Here is a 13,722-nt window from a genome sequence, read left to right as displayed (position 1 = left end):
GCAAGCCTGTCTTTGTCGAGTTCAAAATAAAAGTGATAAAAATTCAAAATTATGAAATTCAATTATGGACGAGTGCAACTGGCGTTCACCTGGTGATAGAATGACATTATCAGTTTTTAAGTTTCAATTTTATAACAGGCGAATAGAAAAAGACAGAAAAAAGGCAAGAAAAGAAACGAGAAAAAAAAAGGAAAGGGAAATGAAGAAGAATATTCCATCAAACAGTTTTGCGTAAATTTGATGATATTCTGTTGTCATTTTATTCACTCCTCCAGGGCATGGTGGTAATAAATCGCAAACATATTTCTCCTCAGACAATTTGAGTATTGAAAGGAAAGCAGATTCGGAATATCTTCTGAGAATATGCACTTTCAAGTCTTTTTCATTATTGCAGCTGTTTGAAACAAAACATTCGACATTTTCTGCCAAACTACTGTTTTGTGCCTGACGTCACATCTGTGCTCATTAAATATTTTGTATAATTGTTCTGTTGTACAACTAACATAAATGAAACTGTGTTTCGTGCATTTTGTCGCGTACACTAAATAGAAATCACTACATGTCCTACAGGCAGTACAAATCATAACATTTCTGTTATGATTCCTGATGGAATTCACTTGACTCATGTTATTGTACAATGAATCGGGCTCACATTTCTTGCGGCTGTTTTTCTAGGTACAGCGTGCAGATACTCCAATGTTAGTTTTCTTAGTGTCGGAAATAGAGAGCAATAGTTCTCTCGTGTTTTTATTCCGTCTAAAGTCTACAATAGGCGGCTGAGGAAATATCTGTTTGAAACGAGGATATTTTTCCGCAACATGCTGGTAACACACATGCAACACTTTTGAAATTTCGGTACCAGTTAATCACTAAAGGAATTTTGTCACATATCGCATTGTGTTTGCTATGATTATACGTGACGGTTTGACTTATTTTGCTAATCTTAGCTATCTCATTTGCAATTTCCTTTCATCGTGATTCACTGAAAATTCGTTTGATATAATGGTGTACAAAATTATTTGCATGTTTCCAGTAATCCCCTAAATCAGTACAAGTCCTTTTTATCCTCAAAATTGTGATTTCGGATTTAACCGAATTATATAGTGTGGTGGAGGTAAATGTGGAATGCCGTGAGCTTGCAAAATAAATCTGTCACTATTCTGCCTCCAGAAAGCTTAACTTTTCTTTCCAAAAATTGAACGCTAGTTTTTAATAAACTATGTTGCACTTAAATATAGAGCTGCTAGAATAACAGTCAAGGAAACTATCACAGTCAATTAAACTATCCTGTGATCCTTCCCAGACATAGATGACGTCATCAACGAACCGTAACGAAAATATTGGTTCATGACCATGTAGGAATTTCAATGTCTTCAGTAACTGTGTCTAGAATTTCGTCTTGAAGACATTAGCAATATTAACAGCCATGAGGTTACCCGAGTCACGAACCATTAGTGTGGGGATAAAATTTTTGTCCTAACTTCATTCTGTTACTTTGTAACAAAAACCTCAATAACCTAGAGAGAAAATTTGATGGAATACTTTTGTTTGACTGCTTTTCGAAAGCATCCATACACGCTTCTACCCCCTTTATCGTCGTCAGTATTGAGATATAAGGGTGAAATGTCCATGGTTTGCAAAAATAGTTTTCGATATGGATTCGGCGCTTAAGAAAGTTGTTGATTTTTGACACGAAATCAAAAGTATCCCGAATATAGGAAATTGATCTCTTTACAACAAGGTGTAGAAAGCCATCCAAATATTTCGAAATCTTGCAGCGGATATGAATGTTGTACAGCCAAGATTTCGGAATGGCTGGATAGCTTTCTACTCCCTATCGTAAAAAGATCAAATTCCTATATTCGGAATACTTTTGATTCTGTGTTTAAAATCAAGTAGTTTGTTAAGCACCGAACCTATATCGAAAACTATCTTTAATAACCATGGATGTTACAGTGAATCGTGATTAAAGGAGATAGTTAAGATTAGCAAAGAAAGTCAAACTGTCACGTATAACTATAGTAAACACAATGCAATATGTGGCAGAATTCCTTTAGTAATTAAACGGTTTCGAAATTTCGCTGGTATTTCAAAATTTACCAGCATGTTCCACGAAAGTATCCTCGTTTCACAAAATACTTCCTCGGCTGCCTATTGTAGCCTTTAGACGGAGTGAAAATATAAGAGATCTATTGACCTCTGTTCCTGACTCTAAGAAAACTAATATTGAAGTATCTGCACAATATACCTTGAAAAACAGCCGCAAGAGAGGTAAGCTCGGCTCACTGTGCAACAACATGAGTCAAGTGAATTCCATCAGGAATCATAACTAATGTTATGATTTATACAGATGGTGGGACATGAAGAGATTCCCATTTGGTGTACGCGGCAGAATGCATGAAACACAACTTTATTTATGTTGATTGTACAACAGAACAATTAAACAACAGATTTAATGGGCACAGATATGACGTCAGACGCATTAGCAGTAGTTCGACAGAACTTGCTGAACATTTCGTTTCAAGCGGCTGCAATTTTGGACAAGACTTGAAACTGCATAGTCTCCGAAAATATTCTGAGTCTGCTTCACTTTCAATACTCAAAATAAATGAGAAGAAATATGTTTGCGGATCATTAACATCACGCCCTGTAGGAAATAAATAATATGACAGGTGAATATCATAAAATTTACACAAAGCTGTTTGATTAAATATTCTTCTTCCATCTTCTTTCCGTTTTGTTTTCCTTTTTTCTCGTTTTTTCTCGTTTTTTCTCTGTCTTTCTTGCTATTCGCCTGTTATAAAATTGAATCTTAAAAACTGATGATGTCATTCCATCAACATGTGGACGCTAGTTGCTCTCGTTCATAATATAGATTTGAATTTTTATAAATTTGAATTTTTATCACTTTTCATTTTGAACTCGACAACGATAGGCTTGCTGTCGAGATATCGTTCAACCAATAAAATATCTATATATCGCGCTCTTCGTCATGTCTCTTTACCTTTGTGAAGTGTTACGTCAATAATTTCAGATTATTATTATTATCATCATCATCATCATCATCATCATCATCATCATCATCATCATCATCATCATCATTATTATTATTATTATTATTATTATTATTATTATTATTATTATTATTATTATTATTATTATTATTAAGGTGGTGAGGTGGCAGAATCGTTAACTGCAAAACACTTAGCAGTATTACGTCTGCCGCTTGTTCTGAGTTCAAATCCCGCCGAGGACAACCTTCCGTTCCATCCTTTCGGAGTCGATTAAATAACTACCAGTTATTGACTGTGAATTTGAGATCTTGTGCTTCAAGTAGAAAGAACTGTTATTATTATTATTATTATTATTGTTGTTGTTGTTGTTGTTGTTGTTGTTGTTGTTGTTGTTATTATTATTATTATTATTATTATTGTTGTTGTTGTTGTTGTTGTTGTTGTTGTTATTATTATTATTATTAGAGCGCGATGCGATTGTAATAGATATTTTATTGGTTGAACGATATTTCGACAGCAAGCCTGTCTTTGTCGTATTCAGAATAAAAAGTGATAAAGATTCAAAATTATAGCAATTCAAATCTAAATAATGAACGTCAGCAACCAGCGTCCACACTTTAATGGAATGACGACATTAAGCTTTAAGTTTCAATTTTATAACAGGCGAAAAGAAAAGGGCAGAAGAAAAAGTGAAAAAAAAAATTAAACTAAAAAGAAAAGGATGGAAAAAGAAAAATATTTAATCTAAGAGATTTTTATAAATTTGATTATATTCTCATGTCATTTTATTCATTCCAACAGGGCGTGACGTTAATAACCCGCAAACATATTTCTTCTCATTTATTTTGAGTATTGAAAGTGAAGCAGATTCGGCATATTTTCTGAGAATATGCACTCTCAAATCTTTTTCAAAATTGCAGCCGTGCGAATCAAAATGTTCGGCAAATTCTGTCGAACTACTGTTAATGTGCCTGACGTCATTTCTGTGAAATCTTTTGTTTAAATGTCCTGTTGTACAACCAACATAAATCAAGTTGTGTTTCCTGCATTCTGTCGCGTACGCTAAATAGGAATCGCTCTATGTCCCACCTTCTGTATAAATCATTACATTTCTTTTATGATTCCTGATGGAATTCACTTGTTGTACAATGAATCGGGCTTACATCTCTTGCGACTGCTTTTCAAGGTACATTGTGCACATACTACAATGTTTATTTTATTGGAATCAGGAATAGAGATAAATAGTTCTCTTTAATCGTGATTCACTATAACCGCGTATAACATAATTACCTGTCAGTACAAATTCGTTTTATCCTCAAAAATTGGGATTTCGGGTTTGACCGAATTATATGATGATCGGAACGGTGATGGAGGTAAATGTGAGATGACGTGGGCCTCCAAAATAACTCACTATTCTGCGTCCAGAAAACTTAACTTTTGTTTCCACAACTTCAACGTTAGTTTTTGAAAAACTAGACGTCAATTTTATGTTGGACTTAAAGCCATGGCTTTTACCATAACAGTCACAGAAATGCAGGAAATCAAATAAACTATTTTGTGATCCTTCCCAGACGAGAAAGACGTCATCAATGAACCGTAACGAGAGTATTAGTTCATGACCATGTAGGGATTTAAATAACTTCAGCAACTGTCTCGAATTTAGTCATGCAGATATTAGCGAAAGTAACTGCCATGGGGTTACCCATGGCGCGCCCCCTCCTCTGGTTGTAAACTTTTTGTCCAGACTTCATTGTGCTACTTTGTAACACGAACCTCAATAGCCTACAGGGGAAATTTGATGGAATACTTTTGTTAGACCGTTTTGTGAAGGCATACATGCATGCTTCTACCCCTTCATCATGGTCAATATTGAGATATAAGGAAGAAACATAGGTGGTTACCAAAAATCATTATTTGTTGTCTTAAGAAATGAGAGGAGACGATATTAGGACCTCTCGGCCTTATAGTATTATTATAAGTATAGTAAAATTTGTCAAACTAAAGTAGTAACAAGTAAATAACAAGATATGAATTATAGTAGTAATAATAGAATTATAATAGTGAACAAGTAAATAATTACCTCGGTTGATAATTACCCATAATGGTTAACAAGTGACGTTGTGAAACTGTCGAGTCGACGGCGACTAAACCGGCAAGTCCACTAAGCTTGTTTCTCGGTGAGGAGAGTGTATTTTCGACACCCTGCGGGATTAAAAACAAAGCCCGGTAGAGGCATAGGAACTAAGAAGTGTCAATGGCCATTCCGAAAACGGGTAGACAGAACTCGTGAGTCTTGGTTGGCAATCTACCTAGGAGAAGGAATACTCTGATTTAAAACTGGAGTAGGTAGGACTCCTTAGTCACAGTGAGGACATTCTGTCAGTGTCTAACGTCTCCATGCCTGAAATGAAGGCAAATGAACAGCGAATCGGGACTTAATCCTGGAGCAATAATTGGATGAAGATACGAGACCAACTGACTCTCACCTATCTCGTAGTTAGCATCATGATCATCTTCCCCCAACACATAGAAATAAGAAGGAAACAGACCCAACTTATGGGTAGTAAGTGCTCAGTAAGTGCTCTGCAGTCTTACGTGACGATCTTACTAGGGATGGTGTATCGATAAACTTAGAACACATACCTCAATGTTAAGTGAAAATTACTAATACAAATGTATCAAATAACGGTGATAATGATGCTGGAACCAAAAGTGAAAGCTTTTCGCCCGGCAGGTGTTCTGTGGTTGAGTTGCGCAGGACCCAGAGACTGCCTGTACACAAAGATAGAGGTAGAGAAGAAAGTGGAATAAGGAGGCAAACCGAACGGTAATTGAATGCTGAATCAGGAGTAAACCTAGCAGAAGGGGATTCCAACAACGAATGAAAGTAAAGTGGAATTATTATTATTTTCATATAAACTCAACAGATTAGACTGTTGGAAAAGAAAAGATCCTAACATCGGAGCCCTGGAAAGTGTGAGTAAAAATCTTCAGAAGTATGTGGAAGAAATAAGGGCTGCAATACAGGTGATCCTAACATCGGGCTACAACAAGTAACATTAAATGCCAAGAAACCTCCTAAGTGTCCTATATGTCCCTAATAACATTGTTTTCTGGAGCTGTACTAAACTGGGTTTTATGCTATTTCCTCTATATTTCTCTTTAGATATTTAGGAATAGCGCCAACTGCACCTATAACTACTGGGATAATTTTATCCACACTTTCCATAGTCTCTGTAAGTCAACAGCTGGGTCTAGTTACTTTGCTAATTTTCTATACTTCTCACATTGATGTTTTCATCATTGGGACTATAAAGTCTATTATCTGGCATTTTCTATTCTCTTTATCTACTACTACCAAATCAGGCCGTCCAACTTCTGTTACTCTGTCAGTTGGAATATTAAAGTCCCAAAACATCTTATATTTCTTACTTTCTAGGTGTTTACTAGTTTCATGTTCATAGCATTTATCAGTATGTTCAAGTCCTAGCTTTCTACATAGCTCCCAGTGGATTGCTCTCCTTAGATTGTCATGTCTTTTCTTGTATTCTTTGTGCCAGGATGCTGCATTCACTTATTATTATTATTATTATTATCAGTAGTAGTAGTAGTAGTAGTAGTAGTAGTAGTAGTAGTAGTAGTAGTAGTAGTAGTAGATCAAGGGAGCGAGCGGTGCACGCCATCAAAGTGACACTAGTGTAAAATATAGGAATTCTAGTATACTCATCATGACTACTCGTCCGATAAGGGTACACCAGACACATGCATCACAAATATATGCAAGGACATGGTGATCTCATATCAAGATAAACAGTGCATGGCCATGCCGGTGGAGCCCAGTTTACAATTTTCTTCATATTGAGTAGCCCATCCTGCTCAAAAGGTCCCTGAATAAGGTATGTTTAAGGATGCTGAACGAAACATCCACGTTTCCAGAGATGAATTATTCAAACTCCAGAGAATTCCTCTCAAAACATGGCTATGATGCACCCCTCACATCTTCTGCTCTTGGTCAGAGATACACATCATTATTAATGTTATTGTTGTTATTGTTGTTGTTGTTGGTGTTGTCGTCGTTGTCGTTGTTGTTGTTGTTGTTGTACTAAATGCAAGATTAAACAGAAAACGTTTCTACTTGCTTAGTAGAATACTTAATAATAGAGTACACCTTTCACAACAAAAGAATTGTTTTCCTACGTTACAGGCCGATAAAGGAATTCAGTATGGAAGTATTACGTATAAACCTGAGAATGGCATTTTATTCTAATCTGATCTTTTCAGAAGTAATGAACGATCCGTTACCTTTTATATCTTCCCAAAGAAATTCACCACAATACACCTCTCTGCTCTTTCTCTTTTTCCCTTCCTATCAATATCTATATCTATATATATATACATATACACATAAGTGCATGCATTTACGCATATATGTGTGTGTGTGTGTATGTGTGTGTGTGTGTGTGTGTGTGTGTATTTATAGATGTATACTGATATATAAATGTAGATAGATAGATAGATAGATATATAGATAGATAGATAGATAGATAGATAGATAGATAGATAGATGTGTGAATATTTATCTACATGCACACCATATATTGCATCTAAATTTCATGAAATTGATTTATTCTATTAATTCTAAATACGGGTCAATCAAACGACCAAATCTGTATTCGCTATGGTTAGTAAGCATATTCTAGAACATATTCAGAACAGAAAATGTAATTTCTTTACCACTATGGAAGAACATACGTTTGTAATAGGAAACTTTAGCGCTTTTATCATTGAATAACTCTCTGAATACATGAAGTATGCTATAACAGAATTCCATCCTCCGTAACTAAACTAATTCTTCCGGAACTCTGCTTTTGCCAACAGTATCGTATGAATTAATGAATTAGATATAAGCCCACTATGCACGCAAGTAAATAATGCATGTTTTTCAATAACACTTGCTGAGTTAACATAAAGGAACGGAACTGTTTGATATTTCCAAGACATCCCACAATGTGGCGAAAATAGTTTAAATTATTTGAATCTTTTTTTCGGATATTTGCATAAGAACATTTCAGCGAATTTTATGCAGAAAATATGATGTTATATTCTTACTCAACATCAATGGTTTTTATCTCGACATCATGATGTTAATAAAGTACAAAATTAGTTTAAGAAATACAGTTGACACTAACTGCAAAGTAATTGATTATCTGAGTAATACCTAAAATTTAGAATTAAATTAATAATATTCTCACCGAAACATCTTTAACGGTTATTCTATGTCAATATAAATTTGTATCATCTTCTCATTAGTCTAACAAATGTGTTTCTATTATAAGCAAAAGTATATCTTAATAACCGCCTTCCTTACAACTTACAACTTTTCATTAGTATAAAGATGGCATTCATCGTAACGCTAATCCTACATTAAATGTACAATTAGATTGATTAGAGCTAAAATGAGTCTTCAAGTTTATTCGACTTTCGATTTTGTAAATTTAAACAGGAGGAAATAATGTCATCAACCAAAGTCCTATGATATCAATTCCTCTTGTTTCTATGGTTAAAGTGTAATATATATGCCGAATATCTCTAAACGAAATAACATAGAATATAATCAGATTTTAGATTAAGCGAACAGACATATAGAGCTATAGACGGCTTAAATTTAACTTATTTTCATTTTCCGATGAATCATAGTTTCCATAAAATTTTATAGGAAGATAGTTGGAGTAAGCTAATGTCAATGTAAAAAAATAACTTTGCAAATCTCATTAATTACTTTAATTCTAGAAAGTTTTCCAATATCAATAACTAAAGTTCTGCTATATGCATATGTGTGTGTGTGTGTGTGTGTGTGTGTGTGTGTGTGTGTGTGCGTGTGTGTGTGTGTGTGCGTGTGCGTGTGTATCTCTTAAATAGCAATAAAGAAAACAATAATTATTTACAAGATAATGACAGCTTAAACGATGGCAATCTTAGGCTATTTTCGATGCCAAAGTATTCACTTCGCATTTATGGCTGATTTATGTGGTAAAGCGGTTGAAAGTTCAGAAATATTTAGAATAATATAGCATATAATAATATATTTCTGCAGCTGCCTTACGCTTTCTGTTAATCCATGAATGTTTCTTACACAGAGTTTGCAGGATCCAGTCTTCATCCATGCTTCTATTTAGAGATCTATGAAAATATTGGATATTGTGGAATTTTTGCCACAGATGAGTGAATTCACTATAATTTTTATAGTCAAGCAATATGATTTTTCAGATACATTTTGAAGACACTCATGAAGGAAAACTTTATTGTTGGCATAGAATTGTGTTTTTATTGACTGATTTGTTCATATTCTTCCTTTTTTTATGGCTGAAGATATGAATATATATTAGTGCAAGCGTTTGAAATCTTTTACTTGTTTGTGAGCTTGTATTTACCGAAACGAGTGCATAAAACGTGTGTGCCTTTTTTACGACGAAAGGAGTGCACGGACACACGCGCGTGCAGACACTCATACACGCACATATAATCCATAGTCTATCAAGTCATCCTAATTACATCACTGATAGTGTAGTGAAGATTATAATGATTACAATTAAACCAAATGAGTGAATATCATATCTGTTTGTCCGATGTAGTGTTCTCGACAAACTTAACATTTTATGTTGCATGCTAGGGAGTCTGATTCGCAACAGAACATTTTAATTTCAAGGAGAGGCCCTCATTGAAATTGAATTCGGAGACTTCTGATAGGTAGTCACATACTGCATTGCTTGATCGGTTGCATTTCCAGATTTTAGCTACGTGTGTCTATGTAGCATTGGCGAATATCGTTTTTAATGATTTTGTTTGTCTCTTAGATTTTGTAATTTGATGTTTTTTCCAAAACATTTTTCATTTTTGGTGTAAATGTTGGTGTTCTTTGGTTTGAAAGTTGAACTATTTTCAATATTTATTTTCTTCTTTGTATTTTGTCGTTCAAGTTCTTCGATGATTAATTTGTTTTGCTTTCTGAATTTAAAATTTATCATCCTTTGAAGGTTATTTTTCAGTTCGTTTCGTTTATGGTCTCTTGATCCGGAGTCTGACTCAATTGTACAGATTCTTTTTGCTAAGTTGTGTAATATGTTACTTTGCATCTTTTGCAAGTAATATATATATATATTAAAAGGAGGTATTGTTGTTTCTACTATTAATATTAAAATATAACTATTGGTTATTAAAATATCTAAGAAAGGGATGTGATCATTACTGAATTCAAAGGCGAATTGAATGTGAAGATGTATGGTGTTTACAAAATTTGGAAATTGCTTCAATCAGTAAATATTTTCCCTCCATAAAATAAAACAACCGTCTCCAATTCTCTGCCAGTTTCCTTTTTAAAATCAGCTAAATTCATCTTCCTGAATTAACAAAGGACATTTGCTAGATTTTCAGTTCATGGAATCCCATGGCTAGTTTGGCATATATAACTTTGGTTTGTCGTCAGGCTTTGTTACTGACATGGAGTAATTATATTGTAAAATGAATTTTCTATCTATTCAGTCTAGTATCACATAGGAAAAGGTGTCTATCCAATATTCAGTTGACCCGATTCCGTAGTTATGTAGGATGTTACAATACACATCAAATTTTGCTATGTCCATATTTTTGCTTTTTGTATTAGGTAGATTGTTGAGTATATCAGAATTGTCTCATAAAACGCTTTATATGCTTGAGAAAAGACTTTGATAGAATGTCGATATATATATATATATATATATATATATATATATATATATATAAAGGAAAAGAATCTGAAAATGTAGGAGTCTTTTAAAAGTGTCTATTGACTTAACCGGTTTCACTTATTTAAAAAGATTTTCAAAAGTAAAGTTGGAGGCTTTCTGTATCTTTTGTGGTGTCAAAAATTAGTCCACAAAAATGTATTCAAATCAAGGGAAAGAGTCTTTAACAACGATAAGAGAAAGTTTTAGGTTTTGTGTATCCTCTTTGATGAGTCAAAAATAGTTTACATAAAAGCATTCAGATCAGGTAATAAAACATTTTACATTGATAAGGAGATAAAAAATAAGTTTACATAAATATATCCAAATCAAGTAATACAATTTTTGAAAAGAAGATAAAATGTGTCTGGTTTGTGAATCAGTTGGTACTACAGTTTTAGTCTCACTGTGATCAGAAACCATAATTGTTTGCTACATCCTAAATTGACAAATAGGTGAGTAGAGAAATAACAGACCATTTATATTTCTTGAACCTGGTTGCAGAGTCCTGCAACTGGATGGAATTTAACAGAGATGGTGGCTCAAAATTGCCTTCTTTTCATAAAACAATGTGGCTGTTTGTTAGCAGTTACCTGATCAAAAGATGGTTCTGTTCTTGAAAAAGGTCGCTTAGGATTGCTTTTTCTCTAAAAACAATGTGGTTGGTCGATGTGGCACGTGATTGTTCAGATTTATAATAGTTGTGAATTGTTCTGATTTTTAATAGTCGTAATTTCTAATGGTTGTTGTGGAGCCAAGAAAGGCTTGTTTGGTGAACTGGTTCTGTTATGGTGCAGTAGATTTGGCTGGTGTTTTGGGATTTATATGTATGACGCATAAGTAAAGAATAGTGTGTATTTGCGTGTGAGTGAATGGGTGTATATATGTGTGATTTTCTCTGGTCAGTGCGGTGCGTTCGTGAACGTGGTTATGTGTGTGTGTTATAATTGTCCGGACGGTGCGTGCATGCGTGTGTATGTGTGTGTTATACTTGTCAGAGATGTGTGTATACGTATGTGTGCGAATGTGTGTGGGTTGTGTTTGTCGGGGTGCCGTGTGCGCGCGCACGACTGTATGTGTGCAATACTCTACTTTCTGCACACATGCATACACCCTACACGCATTCGCAATACCCTTATCTTCCAGGAACATACATCTACAACAAACACAGACACACTCATATATACACACATCCATACACACATACTAACACATAAGCAGATACAAAAATACAATACAATCCACGCACACACACGAACACAATTATCCATTCCCCAGTAAAAACCACACACATACATTCCTAGAAAAACACACATACACACGCCAGTACAATTTAACAGTCACAACGAACAGTCACAGACACACACATACACAGGTTCATGCACGTACACACTTACACATGCACTCACCACCCTGACAAACACAAAGCACACGCACGTACACAGAGACCACTTTCAGAAATACAAATAACACACACACGCATACACACACATACAGAGTTGCGCGCGCACACACTGCCACGGCAAACATAACACTCACACACGTATACACGCAGACACATGCTCACATACACACACACACACACACACACACACACACACACACACGAGCACACATGCACACCACCCTGACAAACGTAACACACGTACACATGTACACACACGGACACACACACACAGTGCCCTGACAAATATAAGACACACATACACACGCATACTCAGTTACACACGTACGCACAACACCCGAAAAATTATATCACACACATACACAAAGATGCGCACACTCATGCCCACGTACACGCACATATCACCCTGATCAGAAAAAACACATACACTTACACGCAGATACACGCCATTCTTTGTTTATCAGTCATACACATAAAACCCAAAACACCAATCAAAAGTACTGAACCATTACAGAACCAGCTCACCAAACAAGTATTTCTTGGCTTCACAACAACTATTAGAAAACAGAACAATCGTGAACTATCTTTTGACCATGTGCCTGTCATCAACCACCCACTATTTGTAGGGAGAAAGAAATTCTAAGCGACATTTTTTCAAAAACAGAACCATCTTTTGATCATGTGACTGCCATGAACCAATCACATTGTTTTTTTTTTAATGAAGGTAATTCTGAGCCACCGTCTCTGTATAGAATAATGGTAACTGTTAAATTTCATCCAGATATGTGATCCTGCAACCAGATCCGAGAACTATAAATAGTCTCTTTTTTCTCTATTCATCTCTTTCTCAATTTAAGGTGCTGCAAACAATTACAATTTCTGATTACACTGAGACTAAAACTGTAGTACCAACTGATTGTCAGATCAGACACATTTTATCTTCTTGTCAAAAATTGTATTACTTGATTTGGATACATTTATGTAAACTAAGTTTTATCTTCGTATCGTTGTAAAATATTTTATTATCTGATCTGAATGTTTTTATGTAATCATCTCAGAGGATAAACAACGCCTCGATCTTTTTCTTATCATTGTCAAAGACTCTATCACATTTGAATACATTTATATAAACTAATTTTAAACACCACAGATGATACACAAAGCCTCACACTTCACTTTTGAAAATCTTTTTTAAATAAACGAAATTGGTTAGGTTAATAAATACTTTTAAAAGTCTCATGCATTTTCAGATTCATTTCCTTATAGTTTTCCTCCTGCATTAACACCTAATTTTGCTTCGTTTATATATCCATTCCCCAGTAGAAAAACACACACATACATTCCTAGAATCTGTGTGTGTGTGTGTGTCTGTGTGTTTGTGCGTGTGTGTGCGTGCGTGTGTGCGTGTGTGCGTGTGTGCGTGTGTGTATTTGCGTGTGTGTGTGTGCGTGTGTATGTGCGTATGTGCGTGTGCGTATTTAACAATATAAAACAATATGTGTGTGCCTATATTTATATATATATATATATATATATATATATA

The sequence above is a fragment of the Octopus bimaculoides genome, chromosome 9, assembly GCF_001194135.2.
Source record: "Octopus bimaculoides isolate UCB-OBI-ISO-001 chromosome 9, ASM119413v2, whole genome shotgun sequence".
In the NCBI taxonomy this organism is placed as follows: domain Eukaryota; kingdom Metazoa; phylum Mollusca; class Cephalopoda; order Octopoda; family Octopodidae; genus Octopus; species Octopus bimaculoides.
Note: the sequence above shows the minus strand (reverse complement) of the source record.